The following is a 22,324-nucleotide window of genomic DNA, read 5'->3' as shown; positions in this document are numbered from 1 at the left end:
TATTTGTCCATGATAATAATAATATATTAATAATGTATGTATTTTTGGCCGTATGAAAATGTTAAATTGCATCGTCCTTAACAAGTATAGCTTACGATAACAAAATGTGATATGCTCGCGGTGAGATGTGAAATGTGATAATGATCTTTCCGTTCGTTTCAATGATTTCGTTTAGCCAAAAAAAAATAGTTCAATTTTTCTATATTTTTGAAGTTTATACTTGTAAAGTAAAAAAAAAAACTAAAATTAATACGGCTAAAAAATGTTATGCAAAATAGTCTGTTTAGACTTTAAAAAGGGAGCTCCAATTAAAATTAAAAAAAATAGTTTATCATTTTATTGAGCATCAAAAAAAAAAGAAAGTACACGAGACTACTTTGAAAAAGTAAATTCTGCAAGAGAAAACTGTTAACTACTGTTTTACTGTCGATAGATCAATGTTTCGACTTTAAATCTTGAAATTCAGAATAAAAACAAAGCCAAAGAAAAAGCAAAAAAGTCAAAAAATGAAAAAAAAATTATTCGTGCCGAGCGAAAAAAAAAATTCTTGCCTAGTAAAATTTAAAAATCGAAAAAGAGAAACACTATTATAAAAAAGATATGCACACTTTGATAAAACAACAAAACATCGTAATTGCACTTCAGAACAATTAAATTCGTAACTAATACCTCATTTATATTAAAAATAAAACAAGTTTTAAGAGATTATTCAAAAAGCGTTATTTTATTTTTTCATTCACATTAAATTTGGAAATAGTTTCCACGAAGGAAGCGCAAAAGCTAATTAAATAAAACAACCAATTTTGTTTTAGTCGCCCGTAATAACGTCGGGGTCGTCCGTAAATATATTTAGGTATATTACCGTATATATATTTAGGTATATTACTGGCGATTTTGTTTTAGTAAGGGGTCGTCCGTAAATAACGTCATGCTCTAGGATAGGGGAAGAGAGGTTCGTTGATTTGTGACGACTCGTACGGGACTTGTTACTAAAGTGTTACTATGTTGTAAAGAGGGAGGGGGGAGAGGTCCAAATGTTGAAAATGTATTTATATAAATTCTATAAGTTATTGTATTAAATTATTATATCTTATAAGTTATTATACCTTGTAAGTACTTGATGCAAAAGCGTACCAAATGACAAAAATTGACTTTTTAATTTAACTTGTTTTTTCCTAATGCATTTATAGACGTAGAAAGCGCTTGCGTTCGGGTGATCGAGCCCCATCCGGAAAATTGTCGCTTGGGCCTAGCCCCACTAGGAAAAATTCACAAGCGTTTAAAATTATTTAAAAACATAAAAACCATAATATATTTAAACAATAATAAAAATAATAATTAAAAAACAATAGAAATATTTCCGCAAATAGGTAACTACTTATGCTCATTTTCAAAACTTATGGTCATTTAAGTTCAAGCTTGTTTCAAAGTTATTATGTCGAATTTTAGAAATCCCACGCTCACGATGACTCTCAAAGCAGTTTGAGATCGGTAAAAACGTTGCAAAAAGCAAACAAACGCAACTAAAAAAACTAAAGAACTGATAGTTTTGTGAGTTAAACGTTTGTTTAGTTGTTTTTTTTTTCTTGCGTACAGAATTGATAACTTTGGCAGTATTATTTGTATTCATTATTTATAAATCTTTTTTGTTTCAATTAAAAAACTTGTACGTTGTACAATGAAGAAGATTAGTGAATACTTTTCAAGAAAAGAAAATCAAGTTGAAACACTTGCACCTTTTTTAAATCTGAAAATGCTAACAACTTCCAAGATAATACTCATAACAGTTTAGTAAAGTCACAGAGCAGCCTTGACCTTCTTGTTAAAGGCAGTCATCATGTCCATCAAAAAAAGGAAGGAAATTTCAACAAAGCTGTATTGAAAAACATAAATGGGTTTCACATGACTGCGAAAAAAAAATTTTTTTTTTTTTTCGCAGTCATGTAAAAGTCATGTTCCACTTGCATCAAAGCTACCCAAATGAAAATGCCTTTTCCAAGTAATTCAAGAAAAAAAGATTTGTACGAAGCTTTTATTTTAGACAGATTTTCTAAGTGAAAGAAACCGTTAATAATTTTTTGCTTCTCACAAGCGACCTGAACTCCATAGGGCGTCCGTTAGTATGATAGCCTCAGCAACACTGGAATCGACCGTTATCCAGCAGCTTAATCAACACCTGAAGAAAGAAGTGATGGATAAAGATTTTATCCAAAATATTTACAACTCTTTTTTATTCGGTAGTTTCTCAGTTTTGTTTAAGAAAAATTTAGATTAACTATTAATCATTAAATTTGTTTACTGGATAACTATATGTTTCTTCTTAATATATTAGGGAACGCGAGGTCTTGCCATTTGTGGAAACGTTGAAATTATTTCTAACTTTTACATAAAAAAAATTACGAGAAATCTCAAATTACGAGAAGAAGATTCTCTAGAGGTGAAAAAATGGTTGAATTGTCCTGAAAAGCAAATGTGGCTCTCACCTGAAATTGAAAACAAAATCCTACAAGACTTTGCCAATGTAACGCTTCATAAGCTATATGAAGTATAAAGGAGTCACAATTCTATAGTTTGATGGCCGATGAAACAACGGATATGTCCGCGAATGAACAAGTTTCGATCTGCATTCACCGTGTTAATGAAAAATTTAATTTTGAGGAGCGTTATATGGGGTTTACATCAAGAGCACAACTTTGTTAATTTGTTTGATGGACAACAATCATTCATCGCATTTGCTCGTGGATCTCCGAAACGCCTAGCATGTTTCAATAAATTTAGAAATGTAAAGGATGTATTTGTGGATGTAGAGGATGCATTTGGGGATATATTTATGGATCATGCCAAATTTAAGAATGAGTTTGAGTTCAACTTTATATATTTTAGAAATCAATTATATATGCTTGTATTACATTTATATATTTTGATGAGAATATGCAACACCAGGCACTTCCATGCTGAAAGAAAAGACACTCGTGTGACCGATCATTCATCTATATTAAATTTTAATTTGTAAACACTGTTGACTGATTCAGCACTTATGGCGTCTAAAGGTAGCGTATTCCATACATTGGCGATGCGATTAGTGAAGAAATTGAATCTTTCTTAACAGTTTTTTACCAAGATAAAGCATTAAAACTATAAATTATGATGAGTGCTTTGAACTTAAATAAATCCAACTTTTACATAAAGAAGCAAAAATGAATGTTAACTGGAGAAATAAAGTAAGAGAAAACTGAGGGAAGAAAATAAATGAAAAAACATATTTTTGAAGGGAAACTAGTTTTACAGATAAAAAGAAAATAAAAAAACTAGAATCACTATCTGTTTCTTAACCAATCGACCAATCAAATCAATCAATAAAAAGTCCTTGATGTTTGTTTGATTAGCAGTTTGTTACTCTAACTGTTAGAAAGAGGGTTCCATTAAAAATTTTCTTAAATTCGCCTCCTGTCACCTGTTTTTCTTAAAATTAAGGCAGAGGTAATTTTCTTAAAATTACCTCTGCCTACTCTGGCATAAGGCAGCAAAAAAAAGTTGTGTGCAATCATAGTGCAGCAAAAAAAACTTACGTCTTACGTCTTGCTCTGATGTGCCATAATCGCAAAAAGTGTGTATACATAGCCTGATAAAAGTTTGAGAAACCTGTAATTATCAATAAAACCTAAAGAAATGCAATCGAACGCCATTCTTGACCCCGCTTAAAATTTTTTTTTTTTTCAACTTGACTACGGCAGTTAGTTTGGATAATCTAAGGCCTTTCAAAAATGCGCTGAAATAAAAAGAAAATTTATAATATAACTTATAAATAAAAAAGTTTAAAAAAAAAAAAATCTATGCTCAAAAAACTAAAATTTAAAAAAGAAAATTTATTTATATTACGTTGCGAAATGCTTTGTAAATTTTGTTTTAAAATATACGACTTTCAAATCGAAGATAATGTCCACGCAAACTGCAGTTGGAAATCAATGGTGCGTAGGCTTGAGAGTACTCAAAAATGATCAATACCTTTTGAAAGTTTAAACAGTTGAATCAAATCACCGTGAACTCTCCTTTTTTTAATTAGGGTTAAGCCAAGATGATGGAGTCTTTATTCATATGCCAAGTGCTTTATTTCAGTGATTGTTTTAGCGGGGTTTTTTTCTTGTGTGGTGACTAAGCTTGGATAGCAAATTCTAACTCGAGTCTTACATAGGTTTCGTTAAGTAATTTTCACAAAAAGAGTCCACGACTTCTAAATTTTTTTTTTAGTTTACCAAGTTTACTGCTGGCTCTTGCTGACATAGATAACTTAGTTGCAAATTGACATAGATAACTTAGTAGATATATCGCATAAATTCCATTTATGCAACCAATCTACTAAGTTATCTATGTCAATTTGCAAGGTTCTTTAGTCCTCCACAGATTTTAGAACTGCGAGTATTTTACAATTGTTAGCATAAATGTGATGAGTAATATATTCCGGCAGATTGTTTGTATGAATTTGAATTTGATTTTATTTAGAATCAATAAATTTACAATCAATAATAATTTTTTTTTAATGTTTTTACAAATTCAATAATACTGTAAATTAGTCAATCATTAATTATAAAGTATATTGACGAAGAGATGCAACACCAGGCATCTCTATACTAACTAATGTGTAGGGCTAATTGTCAACGAGACAAGATGCCCATCATGATAGGAAACTTTTAAATAAGCTGACCGAGTGAGTGTCAATTGCTTCCTGTGGTAGCATATTCCAGGACGGTGTGACACGATTAGTTAAAAAGTGATGTCGCTCCTCGCAATCGCTAACAATTTGTCTGTGTAGCTGATTATTGTGACTCCTCTTGCAATATACGTTGTTAGAGATCCTTTGAGGAACAAAAAAGTTAACATCATCAATTCTATTTTTAATTTTAAACTGTTCAATAAGATCTCCTCTAGCTCTTCTCTCTTCCAGTGTTGTCATTCTAAATATATTTAAGCGTTGCTCATATGGGAGATGTTTGATTGAGGAAACTTTTGTCGCTCTGCGCTGAACTCTTTCAAGCATATTGATATCCTTTTTTAGGTGAGGAGACCATGCTTGAATAGCGAATTCCAGGTGTGGGCGCACATATGTGATGTAAAGCGTTCGCCAGAGATAAATGCTTCTGCTTCGGAATACTTCTTTTAGTAGGCCCAATTTGTAATTGGCTACTGAGACTGTAGACTCTACCTGGGCACGGACTTTGAGGTCATTTGATATATACAAGATAAAAAGAAGCGGACTAAGCACAGAGCCCAGGGGTACCCTGCTTGTTACATATATTTATTTAGAATATTCAACTGAATGATTTTGAATCAGTTTTTAGCGAGTTTGTAGACCATAATGGTGTCTTTTCTCAATTAAATCCATTGATTGCCGAGTTTTTAAAGCAGGCAAAGATTTTATTATGTATACCTGAGCGATTGAATCATCTCAAATTATAAATTGCCATTGTGATATTGCCTACACTCTTGATCTTAATCATTTGATTGATGAGTTTATAATACATGCTTCCGTACGTATGAACATACTCGTATAGAAGCATATCAACTTATATCATCTGTAAAAACCGGCTCAGGAAAACATGAAGTTATAAAAGATTGAAATTGACGCAAGGAAAAAAAACAAGATGAATAAAGGTTTTTAGAGCGGGAACAGATACAGTAAAGAGATGCAACTTTACTGAATGACAAGTCACCTGAGAATAAATTTTATTGATGTAACTTGAGATGATGGAAAAGATATACAACTTTACGACAGTGGCTCAAATGAATAAGTGTGTAAGTCTTTAAGGACAACTTTAATTCCGCGGTCAAAAACTTTATCAGAATCACCTTATGAAGCAAGCTTATAAAAAACAAATCCTAGACTTGATCAAAATTCTTCGATATGTCAAAAGTAATAGCCCTGTCCCACCACCACCGTTAAATGCACAAAAGAACATTTTTTTTATAACAGTTAACAAGTCAGCTTTAGATTAAGTGAATTGAAATCCGCATTGATTATCAGAGAATAAGCTATTATACTCAAGATAAGATATTAGATATTTGATTATGTACGTCATAGTGTTTTTAAAAGAGTTTTTAAACATTGGAACCACGTGATTTTCCAGCAGGTAGGAAAACAAGATTTAGTCAAGCACTTATTAAACTGTTAAGAGAGTATTGAAGTGAGTTCTGGAGAACACTTTTTAAGACTATGACAGGAATATTGTCTAGACGACAACCCAGCAAACTCTCCGTGTATGGTCCATGAATGGTTATCATTGAATTATAATCGGCACTAACGTGCCGGTTATGCTGTTTGTGTATCAACTATTTATCACTATCGATTTACGATCGGCAACACTGTGCCAATTTTGCCGATTGTGTCGATCTTGTACCAATCTTAAACCACGATTGTTACAAAAAAAAAATACACAGTTGCGCAAGGGTAGTTTTTTTTAAAGACAAACTTTCCACAAAACGTCAGTTTCGTTATAATTTATAAAGTTTTGACTTGAGATTATCAAGTATATTTTCAGTTAAGAGTCCCATTTATAGTATACAGAATAAGGAGAAAGGTTATAATAAAAATAGACGCAGTTATGAGTGATATATCACCTAAGGCCTTTATTAATTGTACTAAATATAATCATCTTAAGTACCTACATTACTAAAAATTTAATAACAGATTTAATACTTTTACAATCATCATAAAATTTTTTATTATTAATTTATTTTATTTCATAATATTTTCATAGTATATTATATTTATAAAGTTCATTATAAATAACATTACATAAACAAACCAAATCCACTTAATTTGTAAACATTTAGTTTATTTTTAAAGGTAAAAAGACGAATAACTGCTCCACTAGAAGGCATATAAAGAATATACATGTCCAGCACTCAAAACAATTTTCAATCATGACTAAAGATTTTTGCTATCAATTTAATCATGGTTAAAAATTTTTGATAACCATTGTAAAAGATTTAACAATTTTCAAGCATGTTTAAAGTCCTGCTGTTTAAACCGCAAAAAGAGGTGATTTTATTTAAATATGTTCAAATCTTCGAAAAATGTCAAGCATGATAAAAAAACAAAATGGTAAAATAAACTGTTGATTATTAAAATTATTGTTGATTATTAAACCATTCACGATTTTTTCACATCCAATGCATTTATCTGATCCTAATATTTTTAGAGTTATTAGTCTCGCTTTTAACTAATACAATATCAGAAATATTATATAAGTTTGTGTGGTCGCAACATAAAAAAGTCTCTTATTGCGTTTAACCAATTTTACATACCTTAACAATAGTTATTAAAGTTAGGTAATCCTTCTGTTGCAAAAAAACCTTATCAATCAAACTTATTGGCTTTGCATTTATTTTTTTATTAGATGTGAAAAAGGAGTTTGAATTCGCTCAAACACCAACCCACTACACATCCCCTCAAGACATCACCTTAGACACCGCCCCAGGATATCACCCAGTTCATTACATCGCACAGTGGGCCAGGTATATGGGAAGTGGTGGACAAAACCTAATTATTACCCAATTGGTCCACAAACCTATTTAGATATATAAATAATCATTATATATGAAATAATATTTATTTTTAACAAGAATATTTTAATTTTTAATAAAATAAAAGACATTTAATTGGCTTAGGTAGTAAAAAAATATTTTTTTCAATATCAACCTTTTTTAAAAATCAAACAACAAATTGTGTTTAGCTACAAAGAAAAAGAAGAAGGTGGAGCTGATTCCCTCAGCAAAGCCAAAACTTCACTTGGGTATTTTTTTAAACTCTTACCATTTTTTTTATGACACTTTCTTAATGATGTTATGACAGGATCACTAGATACAAGTAGCCTGTTAACTAGGTCACGATTTGTGTCAATTCTGGAAGTCTTTCTACTGAAATCTTCCCTAAACTTTTTAAAATCCTTGTTACAGGCCTCTTGGGCCTCCTCTGACATCAGTCCAATTGGCAAGTACTGTCTAGCAATGATGGCATGGCCATGAACTAAAATTTGTGTACTGATTGTGCCATGTAATACCAGGAATACTTAGATATGTAAAGTTTAAGAGCAGTAATACAGAACTCTTTAAATTTGACAGTGTCAATTTCAAATCCAGATGATAAAGTGACTAGTATGATGTAAAAATAAAATAAAAGAGTTTCATCTACTTTCAAAATTTTGGCAGTTGATTGATAGTTTGCAAAGGCTCGTCGGGCAGTGTTACCATCATTACTGGTACCTACAAATTGTATATATGTGATAGTTAACCTGATGATTTATATAAAAGTATTTATGTAATTTCACTTACCAGATCCTCCACTTTTTGGGAAATCCACAACTAGTCCCATTTGGTTCATAAATTCTGTCTGTATACGTTTCTTCACTTGCATAACATTTTCTTTATCTTCTATAGCTCTAGACTGCCACTTTTGAGTTTCTAGTTTATATCCAATATGTAATACCATCTCAAAAAACCTAATCCAGGCATGCAGGCTAGAAAGACCATATTTCAATTCTAAATTATTAGAATTGTCCAATTTCAGCACCATTTCTAAGTTATTCATGTTTTTGGAGACACACCACACACAGAGCAACATTGAGTTGAGTTAGTCACATGAGACAGAATAGTTTGAATTTTGCCATCAATCATGGTCAGTTCAATAATACTTTTGACAACCAGTTCCTTTCCATTAAAAGTAAAATTAAAAACACCACATTTTTTGATTTCAGATTCTAAATATTTTGCTTCTTCTATAACAACTGCTTTGCTTTCATTTTGAAAAGAAAATCTTATTGGACGACAATAGGCAGTAGATGATGGCTTTTCATTTCGCCATAATAGTACTTTTTTGTTATTACAGAACCCACTGGGTTCTAGTGGTGCAACGCAGGTAATGAACAGAGATTCTTCTTTTTTTAAGTTACGATCTCCAGCTTCCTCACTACTAATTTGCTTGTACATGCTTTGCCCAGTAGCCCCATCAAACCCAGCCTTGCAACGCAAAGTCAACCGGGTCAAACCATCTAGCATTGTGCTGATCACAGGAGCTTGCACCTCACAAAGTCTTTTTACTGTATGTTTTAATAATTCTTGTAGTGGTACATATGCTGAATAATCATCAACAAAGATGTTCTCTGGATAGCACTTAGCTTTGGACAATCTTATGTTGTTGTATGAAGGATATATATGGCAGTCACGTTCTTCAGCTCCATTTCTCATAAGTTGGTAGGTTGATTTTGACATGCCACCATCTATAATTAATGCCAGACCTTCATCAGGTGTATACTTTTTAAATTGACTAGAAGGTTCTGATATCTCACCAACTTGCTTGGCAGCCTCATAATTATACTCATTTCTTAATTTAAGCCTTGCTGAGTGGAGCAACTCATCACTAGAAAAATTATTTATAATATCATTAAGTCTTCTCCTTTTGGTTTTGTCAGAAGCAACTTTAAAGGAACAACTTGGTCTTCCACCAATCTTATGTAATTGACTAGAATTATCAGGCTTAGATATATTATTACTGTATGTAGATTTAAAGTCCTGAGTCAACCAATTTTTATTTTTACTCTCAAACTTTATGTTTCCTCGGTTTGCATCCTTCCATTTCTTTTGATAAACTTTTAAAAATGCAGCACACCCAGTAGAACCCAAATTCATAGAGACTAAAATAGCTTCTACAGACAAAGAAAATGATTTATCACTCGGATTTAGTTGGTCATGCCGTATACGGTTATGGACATCACTTATCTTCATATCAACTACAAAAAAATTAATTTAAAATTATTAGAATGAATATGGCCATTATTTTTATTTCAGATATATTTAATTAGGCCAGTACAATAAGCACAACACCTAATAATGACAACAAACCAAAAAATAGGTTTGTCGCGAATAGCATTTTACAACAATATATATTTTTTAAATGTTTACCAAACCTAAAGGGGCAGCTATGAGCAGAATAAAACAGCACCAACAGGCTGTACATATGTTCCAGCAGGTTCTAAATTATATGAGCCACTTTTAACATAATATTTTTATACTATAAACAAGAATCTTACCTTTATATTTCAAAATAAAACTGTGACTTTAATACAAGACCTTGGAATTTGTTATGGTATTTTTTGAAAAGCTATCAAATTAAATTTTAATAATATGTCAATTAATTTCGCATATGTTAAATAATTTAAAAGTTATTTGTTGTTATAGTTATGTTGTTATGGTATATTAAAAAAAAAAAAAAAATTAATTCACCATTATATTCAATTGTAAATAATAATTGTACATTTATGATGTACAATTAAACTACAAATAATGTTTTAAACCATACATTATGCTCTTATAAATATAATGTACTAAGTAGTTGGAAGTATTTCGAAATTTTTTTTTTGAGGTTTTGTCTACCACCTGGCCCACTGTGCATCGGAAGGAGGAAGAAAAAAAAATTTTTATATAATGCAAGCAAGTCATGGAATATTTTTGGTAGGCGTAGAGAAGTGAGAAAATTTTTATTTAGGGAATTTAGTTTTTGATATTTTCTTAATTGAGTTTGCTACTGGGCTGAGTCCAGTTTGCTGCGCTGGACTGCTTTTTTTTAATTGAAATTGTTTTGTAACATTATTATACTACTCATGACTTTAATGCTGTGGTTATTATACTAACAATATAACAATTTTCCATTAAAGAAAAACACCCTTGAGATATGTAAAGAAAAAATGGTTTTTAAAACAGAAAAGTTAATCTCAGATCTTAAAGATCTGCTTCGCAAAAAAGTTGTTTCAATGCAAGCTATTAAACAGCTGAGAGAACAACCAGTTGAGTATTAAAATCACCAACTGTTGACAAAAGAAAAAATTAAAAAATGTTTTTAGTCCTGTAAAAGGTCAAACTAATTTCAAAAATTTCTTTAAGCCGTCGTTTCCACAGCCACCTAAACCTCCTCCAAGACCACAAAAAAAAATACCTCCTCCTAAATTGTTGAGCCTTTGATACGAAACCTAAGTAACGAAGGTATTCACAACTTTTAGTAAAGTTGGATCTAATAATCGGATGAAGAAGACGCTAAAGATGAGGACGCCGAAAATTATTTACCAAACTTTGAGCTTCTTAAAGAAAGGTCAGCTTAAAAAATATAAAGCTGAATTACCCCAAAGTTACAGACTTAAGTCTGACGCACTTATGTTTTTTAATGAAATGATTTTAAAAATTAAGGAATCAATAAAAAGTAAAATTTTAAAAAATAAACAAAAGGTTACATTGATTCTTGTAGCTGACATAGAAAAAAATACTTTTAGCATTGGAAATGTTTATGATGAAGACAGAACAACTGAATCTTTTTACCTCCGCTCTAATATTGTAGCTATCCTTAACAAAAATAACGTTAATGAGATAAAGCAGCTCCAGCATAAATTATTAAACTCATGAAAAAGTTTGTTGACAAGTGATCCGGTAGCGACTCAATCGTTGTGAATTAAATATTGGATTTGCTAAGTACGAAATACAAAATTTACCAAAATTAGGTTTGAAAACTGGTTGAGGAATAAAACTTTTGTTTAAAATAAAGATTTAAAACACAGTACATTAAAAATACTAGGTTGATATACATTAAAAATATTTATTTCAATTAAAAGAAGCTTAACATGATAAAAACGGTGTTTAAAATTCATAAGTCGTGCAACGTGTTTTTGTTGGCGATAAAGTGGTTCTAATTTACATTTGTTAACACTACCCTGAGCCGCATTAAATAGTTTAGATGGCAATTCATAAAAGAGTGGTATAACTGAATTAAAGTATGTTTATTTAGCATGCTTTTTGTTTTAAATAATATTCCTAAACTTTTGGAAATTTTAGAGGACAAGTTTCAATTTGCCTTTCAAACATTAGCATTGCGTATTACAATATTAAAAACAAAACACAATGAAATTTCTAGCGGTTTTTCCTTGACTAAAATTTCACATGCAAAAATCAAACATGCAAAATCGAAAAAAAAAGTTTTTAAAAATATCGGCAAATACTTTATATGGGAAAATTTTACCTAAATCAAATATGCTTGAAATATATTAGTTTTTCATTTATTCAATATTCTATTAATTATGCTAACATCGCATTGTGCATTAAAACAAAAATATATTAAAACAAAAATAAAAAGGGCTTTTAACAAACAAATAAAATTAGAATAATATCCAACACGCACCGTTTCTCGTATTCACAGCCATTGTTTGATTATCTAAATATTCTGAATGTTTACCAAATAAATATCTATCACCTTTAAATTTTTATGTACAAAGTTAATAAAGAAGCGTCCTAATTATTTTTAAAACTTTATTTTTAAGATTACAGCACAAATATCCTACTAAATATTCAAATAACAATTATACTCAAGCTAGAACTCACTTTAAAGCCACTAAGTCTTCGATTTCCACCAGAGACTTAAGAGACCAAGTAAATCAAGTAAATCGGTGAATGTTAAAAGGGCAAAAGTCACAAATTTTACAAAATTGACTTTTTTGCAACCTTGTATATTCAAAAGATATTATGTGTTAAAAAGGTGTCTGTCAAAATTTTTCAATAGTCTGTACAGCGTCTAAAAGTTTTGGTGTTTGGTTGAAAAGGCTGAAGTCCGGACTTCAGTCCTTTAAACAAAAAACAAGAAACTTTGCGCTGAAGACAGCGGACCAAACGTAACCTTACTTTCTTGGTTTGATTGTACAACAGCGTGGTGAATAAAGCTGATTTATAACGTGTGATCATTTTAATAGTGATTTAAGTTGATTAACTGCTTTTTAAATGGGTGATAGTGGTAGTGAGTCTGATTATACAAGTTATATAAAAAAATAATAATAAAAAACCCAGATGATTGACATGATATACTAGCTAAGGTATACGCTCACAAACAGAAATATGTATTATATAAAAATTATCAAGAGAGGCGAGAGTCATAGCAAATCTTCTTTTTTTATTTTATTTTAGGTGCCTCAAAAAATCCTTACGGTCTTATTACAGAGCACCGCTGATAAGCATTTGAAAGGAAGTTCACGCCTCTTTCCTTACCGATGTTATAAAACTTGCCCAGATGTGGCGTTGAACAACGGATCTCTTGCTTCTAAAAAAAACTGATCCACTATGGCAGAAAGGTAAGATATTTTTTGAGTGAAGATTTGAACGTGAAATTAATGTATGAACTATTCATGAAAAATAAGAAAGGGTAAAGTTCAATTACAAGTCTTATTATAACAACCACAATGAGCACTTTCATTTACGTTTGGACAACATCAAGTAGACACATGCTGCATATGCAAAGAGTTAAAGCTAAAGATAAAATCACCTCACCTTAATGAGGTTGCTAAGTAAACAGCAGTAACTGAGTTGGCAGTACATTACAGACGCGCAAAAAAATTTTACCAAGCCATAAAACAAGATGTACAGGACGCTAGGGAAGAAAAAAATGTAAATGTTTTGTCCCTAGTAATAGATTATATGCAAAACATTTCACTGCCTAAAATACCTGTGCAAGAGCTATTTTACTTAAGGCAGTTAATGGTTAGCGTTTTTTCTATTCATGACGTGAAGAAAAACATTGCAACAATCTACCTTTATTACAAGGGGCAGACCAACTTTTAAGCCGAAAATTGTGAGGGGCAGGGGGGGAAGGTGAGGGAAGGGGGCGAAAAATAATAACCATTCCTTTTCAAAAATTTTTATAGCGCCTACTGATAATAAGTGGATTAAAAAGGTCAAAAGTTCAATCAATTTTTCCCAATCAGAGGGCACAGCTTTTTGCCTGTGACCGTGACTTTTCGATTATAAAAAGAAGGCTTGACAGAGTGTACAGCGTTCAAGAAATAAATAAAAATATATTAAAAAGTAGTAATCAAAGAAAGTTTTTAGTGGTTGATGTAGAGAGTTCATCTTTAGTTTACGATGTTAAAAGTTGGTCCACTATAAAAGAAACGTATCTCAATCGAAACAATGGGTAAACGCAGAAACCAACAACTCAGTTTGCAATAAACAAATTTCACCATTTTCAAGACAACTGTGACAACATAGGTCATTCTAAAGTGAAATTATCAATGGTAGTGTCAAACATACTTTTATGATTTAAAAAAAAAATTGATTTTATAATTTTAGAAAATTGATTTTATACAATGATTTTACAAAATTTTATAAAATTTTATAAAATTTTATAAGATTTTATAAGATTTTATAAGATTTTATGAAATTTTATAAAATTTTATAAGATTTTATAAAATTTTATAAATTTATAAAAATGATTTTATAAATTGATTTTATAAATTGATTTTATAAATTGATTTTATAAAATTTAAAAAAAAATTATGATTTCATAAAAATCGATGAAAAAAATGATTTTATGATTTTTAAAAAAATACTCAAAACAAAGTTAACCTGCCAGAACAGCTTCTTTACCTAAACGGAAAGGTTTCAATAAAATCTGCTAAATTGAATGACTTAAGAAAGTGTATTAAGTATATCCCACATGATCATATAATTTTTATAATGAACTACTGTAATGGCCTACAGCAGAAAGCAACGATGGAAAAGCAGAAGATGTTAAGGAAAATGATTAAGCATAGCTGATAAAATTTCTGTAATAGACCTTTTTTTCCTTATATTTTTTGTTAAAATGTATAAACAGTTCATAAATATACACTTTGTGAAGATTTATTGCAGTTTATGACATTATTTTATGTAGCCCAAAGTTAAAATCATAATAAAATAAGCAGTAATTACTTGTTAAATGTTAAAAAGGGCTGAAGTCCACAGTGTTAATTGTTTTATAGGTTCTTTAAAAATAAATATTAAAAAATATATGTTTGCTTTTAAGATGAAAAAACATTATCCCCTTCAAAAAAAATTGTTAAACCATTAACAAAAATTTACTGAGGAAGTAGTGCTGTTTATTTTAGTTTCCCAAAAGTTTACATTGTTGGACTTCCGCCCTTTTAACATTCACCGATTCAAGTATGAAATTAATTAATTTTATAAATAAAATCAATACTAATCAAAATTGATATTAAAGCGCTTTTAACCAATTCAAATCAAAATAAAGAAGATTTCTTCTAGAGCTATTTTTATTAGGCGGTCGTCAAAATATCTAATGGTATATTTATATAAAAAGATTTAAGTATAAGAATTAATTTTTCTTTTATTGTAATAAACTTTTGTATAAATTTTGAAATTTATTATCTATATGGGCAACTCCACGGCGGAAAATGAAAAAGTAGTCAAATTTCATTCTCTTTTTCGTCAAATTTCAGCAAATGAATATTGATGTAGACACATGAAAGTTTATTTAAAATATATCTTTAGTACTAAAATAAATTTATTCAAGTCATTTTTATGCTTCCGAAAGTTACAGTTTTTCTCATTGTCGTGATAAAAAAAGTAGCATTGTAAAATGTTTAACCATAAATTTATTTTCATAATCGGAGTTAATTTAGCGTAAAAATGGAGCTATCATGTTCAAATTGTTGTTGGTTAGATTTTATATTTTATAAAATAAATATATTTCAAGAAAATAACGAAAGAACTTTTGCAATTTTCATGTAACGTAAGTTAACAAAAAAAATGATAAAGATTTGTTTTTTCCAAAATTTAGTTTAAAAAATTAAGTTTTTTAATAATATATGCGAAAGAATTACATTTCAAGTTTTGAATAATAACGATGCTTAGTTAAAGCACATTTTTATTTTAAATTTGTGTAACGTAAGTTAAAACTACATACGTAAAGTTCTGGAGCTTTTTCGTTAACAAAATGAACTACGTCGTTAACTAATTCTTATTTCTGAAGATAAAACAATCGAGTTACAGTTTTCAAAATCGTATAATTTTTGTTCGACTTTGAAAGCCGTCAGTTAGGTAAAGTTTCTTAAATTAAACGAAGTTGAAGTTCGTTAAACTTCGAAAAAAAGTTATTTAAACGGTTATAAAAGCCGTAAAAAGTTGTAGTTTTTAACTTTTAATCGATTTTGAAAAGCTTTAAAAGTTGTTAAAACTTAATTAAAACGATGTTGAAAGCCGTAAAAAGTCGTAACTTTAACTTTAATCGACTTTGAAAACCTTTAAAAGTTGTTAAAACTTAATTAAAACGATGTTGAAAGCCACAAAAAGTTGTAAATCAAAATTTTATGGTTATGAAATTCGTATAAATTTTTTTGCATAATATTTAACGAATTTGAAAAACTTATAACTTTGTGTATGTTATTTAACACGATTTAAACATTGTAAAACATCAAGCAAATATGCCAAAGACTCATCGCTCGCTGGTTTGGCAGTGCTTCCTGAAGGAATACAGGGGAGATAAGGTCTATAGTGTGTGCAATATATGCAAGAAGGACCAAAAATGAATTCTGGGTCAACATCGACCCTGAGTGGTTACCTGCGATCCAACCAAAAGGATGAGTACATCGAAATGTGTCAGAATCAAAAGATACGAGATGAGGCAGAGGCTGCCAAGGAGGACAAAGTTGAAGAGGCAGAAGATGAATTGGAAACAGTTGGCACTGGTAACTCCTTAACTGGTTAAATAATGGATGTTACGATGCAATGTGGCGAAGTTATACGACTTCATGTCAAATTTATATGATATTTTATTGAGGTAAACAACGTTATCCGAAGTTAATTCAATGTTAACAAACGTATACGATTTTTTTTAAATAACAGGAAAAGAAGTTCTAAAAGCCAGAGAGAATCTGTGCTATCCAACACAGAGCACCACTCAATTTCGTGGAGCTCATGATTTACCTTGCAACTGACTCACTCTTTCTCCATGTGTGACTCCATCCTGTTCCAAAGACTGCTTGCCCACTTTGACTCGAGGTTTAAGGTTAAAATTGGTGCCTGCATAGCTCGCTTCATGTTACCTCTCCTCTATAGGAATCTTTGTAGAAGTCGAGAAACGATTCTCAAGAAGAAGATGTGACATCATGTTTTATGCTGTAAGCTGCCTGCTACACCACTTCTTGAAAGGCCAAAAACTGCATGGTTATGGTGTAAGGGGTGAGATTTTTGACAAGTTGAAAACCAGTCATCCTACAACAGCAGACTGGATGTCCAGTCAATTCAGGCAAACAAATGCTACAACTGAGGGCCCTCCGATTACCGTTGAATGGGTAAAATTCAGAGAAACAACTGTGATAGATTCGAAGGTTGATGTCCTTGACTGGTGGCGGACACATTTCAGAGAGATACCCATCTTGGCAAGACTAGCACGGGAGTATTACTGCCTGCCAGCCTCAAGTGCCTCAAGTGAGTGGGCCTTTAGTGAAGCTGGACAGGTGGTCCACGAAAAGAGATGTAGGTTGTCTCCATGAACCACTGAGAAGTTGGTTTTCATCAACGAGAACTTCGGTTTGTTAAATTCCTTTATACCAGTTTGGGAATACCGCTCCATGGAAGAGCAAATGGCAGCTAGACCTGCTCCAGACAGAGATCAAAATGATGATGATGACTCAGACTAGGATGATGATGATGATGATACCGCTACATTAAAAATGAAATCTCCAGTATTGTTGAAGTATCAGTTAGAACCTTTTTTTTTTTGTTTTAGTTAAAAAAATCACTTGTAAATGCAATTAAGTGGGGTCAGCCATAAAGCACGTCACCCTATATTTGTCAATTCTTACCCCTTCCCTCCTGTCACAAACATATACTTGAACCTCTCTCCCTCTAAAACTGTGATAGAAGTTTTAACGTCAAAAATATTTTAAAAATTTAAATATAAATGCTTTGCAGCATTTTAAAATTCAACCTACTGATATTAAGGCCATACGCATAAACGTAAGAAGTGTAAGTAAAAACTTCGACAAACCAAAGATTTTCTTATTTAAATGACTCAAATAAGTATTAATAAAGTCGTTATACTGAAGTAATTTTTTAAAGTTGCTCTTGGTCTTGCGGAAAAACTGTTTTCGATTTGATAACTTTAATAAATGTTATGAAAAATCACTCAAGAAAAAGTGACACCAGTTTTTAAAATTTTCTTTGTTAATTATTTTTAATGAATGAGTGCAATTCTTTTGTTACGTAACTGTAACTCCTAATAATAGATACTAGCAATAAGCAACCCGTAATACAGGTTATTAGTAATTAAATCATTGCTTATAGTTAACGACAAAAAAAGACTACATTAACATCAGTTAAGTTCTTTTTAAAATCTGTTACACACAGCAGGTACCATAAAAGGAAAGTCAAGTAAAGCCTGTCAACACCTAAAAAAGAAATGAAAAATAATTACAATTTTTAATTACGAAAGTATCATTTGCATTTTATTGCTAGTAGAATTAGGATAATATAACAGAAAATATAAAGAATTAAAAAATAGCTTTAACAGCCCAGCTCTATCAATACAAAACACAGCAACAATAGCGCATAGCATAAGATATTTGTAAGCATACACATCAGACATCACTATGTCTTAGACATCACTGTCTCTCCAAAATAATGAAAAAGAAAAGATTATAAAAAGGCTAGACAACTTAAAGTAAAAACACAGCCAAATAACATCACAAATTAATAAGATATTTTATCAAATAAAATACTTGAACTAAAAAGATTTTATTTATTACAATATTGAACAATTATGGTTAAACAACTTGAACAATTATATCATAAAATAGCAAGCAACTCGTAAAATCTAAGAGAAAGGGAGAGAAAGAAAGTGTTTCAAAGCAGCATATTAAAAATAATAAAAAAGACACGCAATGAATAATATTAACTGGTTTTATTAAGTTACCAGTAAACAAAATTATTTCTACCTTTATTATTTAAAGTTCCAGCTTCTCTCTAACTGTTGACTAATGATTAATAGAGTAAATTTCATATCATTAAATTTACAAAATTAAAACCATGTTTCAACGGTAAGCAAACTAATCAAGTTATGACAAAGACGACTAAAAAAAAAGAACATAATTATGTTTGAATTTATAAAAAAATTTAAAATCATTTTAATTTAAAACTGTTATCCACTGTTACTATAAATAGTAAAATTCATTTTTAATATTGTTCTAAAGTGTTTAAAATCAAATAAACAAACATTAACATTGCTTGACACTGAATTCTGACAAGTAAGTTTTCCGCTCGCCAAGCAGCATTTTTTTACATTTCAACAATGACTAATTTCATCTTGCCTAACTCTATCTCTTTCATTTGGACAACAATTATTTTCGCCTATTATTAGCCATATATATATATATATATATATATATATATATATATATATATATATATATATATATATATATATATATATATATATATATATATATATTTATATATATATATATATATATATATATATATATATATATATATATATATATATTATATATATATATATATATATATATACATACATATACATATATATACATATATATGCATATATATATATGCATATATACATATATATATACATATATGTATATATATATATATATATATATATATATATATATATATATATATATATATATATATATATATATATATATATATATATATATATATATATATATGGCTAATAATAGGCGAAAATAATTTAAGAGGAAAAAGAGAAGAAGAATAAGATTGGGAAATATTACTAAATAATGTATGTCAGGAATTGAGAAGATCAAACGTTTTTCCCTTTAAACGAGGACATGTTTTTAAGTCTTTTATACTTGTGTTTTTTATTTGATTCTATAATAATGGACATTGAGTCATTATTAAAAAATTTGACTTTTAAGAATGTTTTGAATCTAAATAATAGTCTTGGTATTTGACCGAAGATTACACTTTTGAGAAAATTTAAACGAAAAAAATTGGAAAAAAACGTTTGGTAGTAAGTTATTTGGGTACTTATACATAACTATTAGGATCTGTAAAAAGTTTAATTTAGTGTTGTTATCAGCTTCAACTAAGTCGACTAAAAGTTGACTAGTCGAAAGTCGAAATTAGTTGACTTTAATAATCTAATAGTCGATTTAATTGACTATGGACTTCTTACTAATCGACTAAAAGTCGATTTAATCGAGTAAAAATCTTAAAATCCCTATATATTTTCGATTTAGCTTTTCAATCGATTTAACTTTCAAACTTTAATTTTTGTTTGTTCATTTCATAACAATAACACATACTATTATAACTATTACCTAGTTTTTTGTTAACTCCCTTAAAGTTTTATATAATTCATCGCATTATATTCATTAGCTTTATTTATACCTAATTAAACGTTCGGTAATGTATTTCATTTTTTTTTTTTTTTTTAAATTTTACTTTGCCGTTTAATAAAATTTACAATAAGAAAGATCGTACATATATAATAAATGGCCGGAGCAAGAAGAAGACGCATATTGTCTTTTCGCCGAGCCCCGTTTCCATTGTCGCCTTCAGTTTATGAAACAAATTACAAATTAAAAGTTAAAAATTTACAGGTTAAAAATTAAATAGTAAAACACAATATATTACAAATAGTAAATCGTATTATAAGATATATATTTTTTCTTTTAGTTCTTTATTTTTCATTTTTTATAAGAAGAAAATAAGAAACAAATCAAAATAAAATTAAGTGAGTAATGATGACTTTTTTCAGTTAAATTATTTTAGGTACTAATTAAAAAAAAAAATTTTTAAGATCAAAGTTATTTTCTAATAGAAATCGTTTAGATTCTCTTTTGAATTGTTCTGGGGAGTAGTTTAGAAGAGTGTTATTTTTTTTAAATGTTTTTTAAAAAACTTTTCCATATAAATGGTCCACGGTATTGAATATGAAATGAACTGAGTTCTAAATAAGATGTTGGAACAACAAAATTATAAGTTGAAAACTTTGTGGGGTATTTATGAGTTATTTCTGTGAATTAGTGAAGAGTGAAGTATATTATGAGATAAACCATGTTTTGACTTAGAAGCATAACTTGGTATATGTTAAGTTTATAAACATTGAGTGCATTAAGTTCCATTAAAAGAGATTCACCATTTACAGTTCTGTTGACACCAAAAATAATTCTACTTGTATGTTTTTGTTTGCTATAGATTCTTTTAAACTTCACATAATTGGTACTTCCCCATGCAATATTGCAATAGGAAAGATAATTATAAATAAATGAAAATATATAACTTTTAAAGACTCAATATTAAGAAATGGTTTAACTTTATATAACATTGAGATATTTTTGGAGATTTTGTTTTCAATAGATTTTATATGATACTCATTTTGTTTACTCGATGCTTGTGATTTTCATATCATACAAGACCGTTCCAAGCTGGCTCGGGGCCCTGAAGCAAAGTTAAGTTGTGGAGCTCCAAAATCTATATGTCTTTTATACAATCACATTGTAAATATGATTGTATAGACTTTATGATATTTAGCAAATATTTAAGACGGTCTCTAAATCATTGGAGTTTGGAAATATATTGTCCCGTTGTCGGAGCGGCCCTTCTCTCATATTGTTTTGTTCCATTATTATTAAACTATACGATGTTAAAAAATAAAAAGCGAATATAAATTACTTTATTATTTTTAATACAATTTGTTTCAAAAAAATAAACTATTCCTATATTTCGACTAAATCGACTTTTAGTCGACTATAGAAAATATATTAGTCGATTTAGTCGAATTATTTAAAAGTCGTAACAACACTAGTTTAATTTAACTATATCTAGGATCTTCATTATTTTCATACATGGGTATTATCTAATTTATTTAAATAATTTATTGCTTTGCATGCATGGTTTTGTAGGCTTTGTAATTTTTTTAATTTTGTTTTGTGAGTGCTTGCCCATATAATACTAGTGCATGAAAGATGACTATAAACAAGAGTACACAATTATTGGTGATTAACTATCGAAAAAAGATCTTGATTTATTATATATTTATAATATATTAATTATATATATGTGTATATATATATATATATATAATATATATATATATATATATATATATATATATATATATATATATATATATATATATCTATATGCATGTATACGTTTCTGCTTTTGCAGGGAGCTTTATATATAAAAAGTCAATTCTCATTAGAAGGTAACTTGAAGATAGTATATAACTTGAAAAAATGTTCACTTTTATGGCATTTGTAAACATACTGATCAAATTTATTTAAACCAGTATCTGTTCTGCATGTATGATTATATAAGTTCTAAATTTTAGGTTTTTTAGTTTTTTTTGATACATGTTGTTTTTTTATCAGCTTCTAACTACCAGCTTTGAGATAATAAACCATGTTTTTATCAGCCTAGCTTCTAACTACCAGCTTTGAGATAATAAACCATGTTTTTATCAGCCTAG

General features: G+C 29.4%; 1 long non-coding RNA gene across 1 annotated transcript; it reads right to left on the bottom strand.

Moving 5' to 3' along the window:
• Positions 1 to 7,666: 7,666 nt before the first annotated feature.
• LOC136089432 (uncharacterized) lies at positions 7,667 to 8,883 on the bottom strand. Its single transcript, XR_010643049.1, has 2 exons — positions 8,329 to 8,883; positions 7,667 to 8,259 (listed from the first exon to the last, which is right to left on the bottom strand). It is a non-coding gene; the product is annotated as an uncharacterized LOC136089432 (long non-coding RNA).
• Positions 8,884 to 22,324: the final 13,441 nt, after the last annotated feature.

This window comes from Hydra vulgaris, chromosome 13, assembly GCF_038396675.1.
Source record: "Hydra vulgaris chromosome 13, alternate assembly HydraT2T_AEP".
Classification (NCBI taxonomy): domain Eukaryota; kingdom Metazoa; phylum Cnidaria; class Hydrozoa; order Anthoathecata; family Hydridae; genus Hydra; species Hydra vulgaris.
The sequence above is the reverse complement of the archived record's forward strand: the minus strand, read 5'-3'. Positions and strand labels throughout refer to the sequence as shown.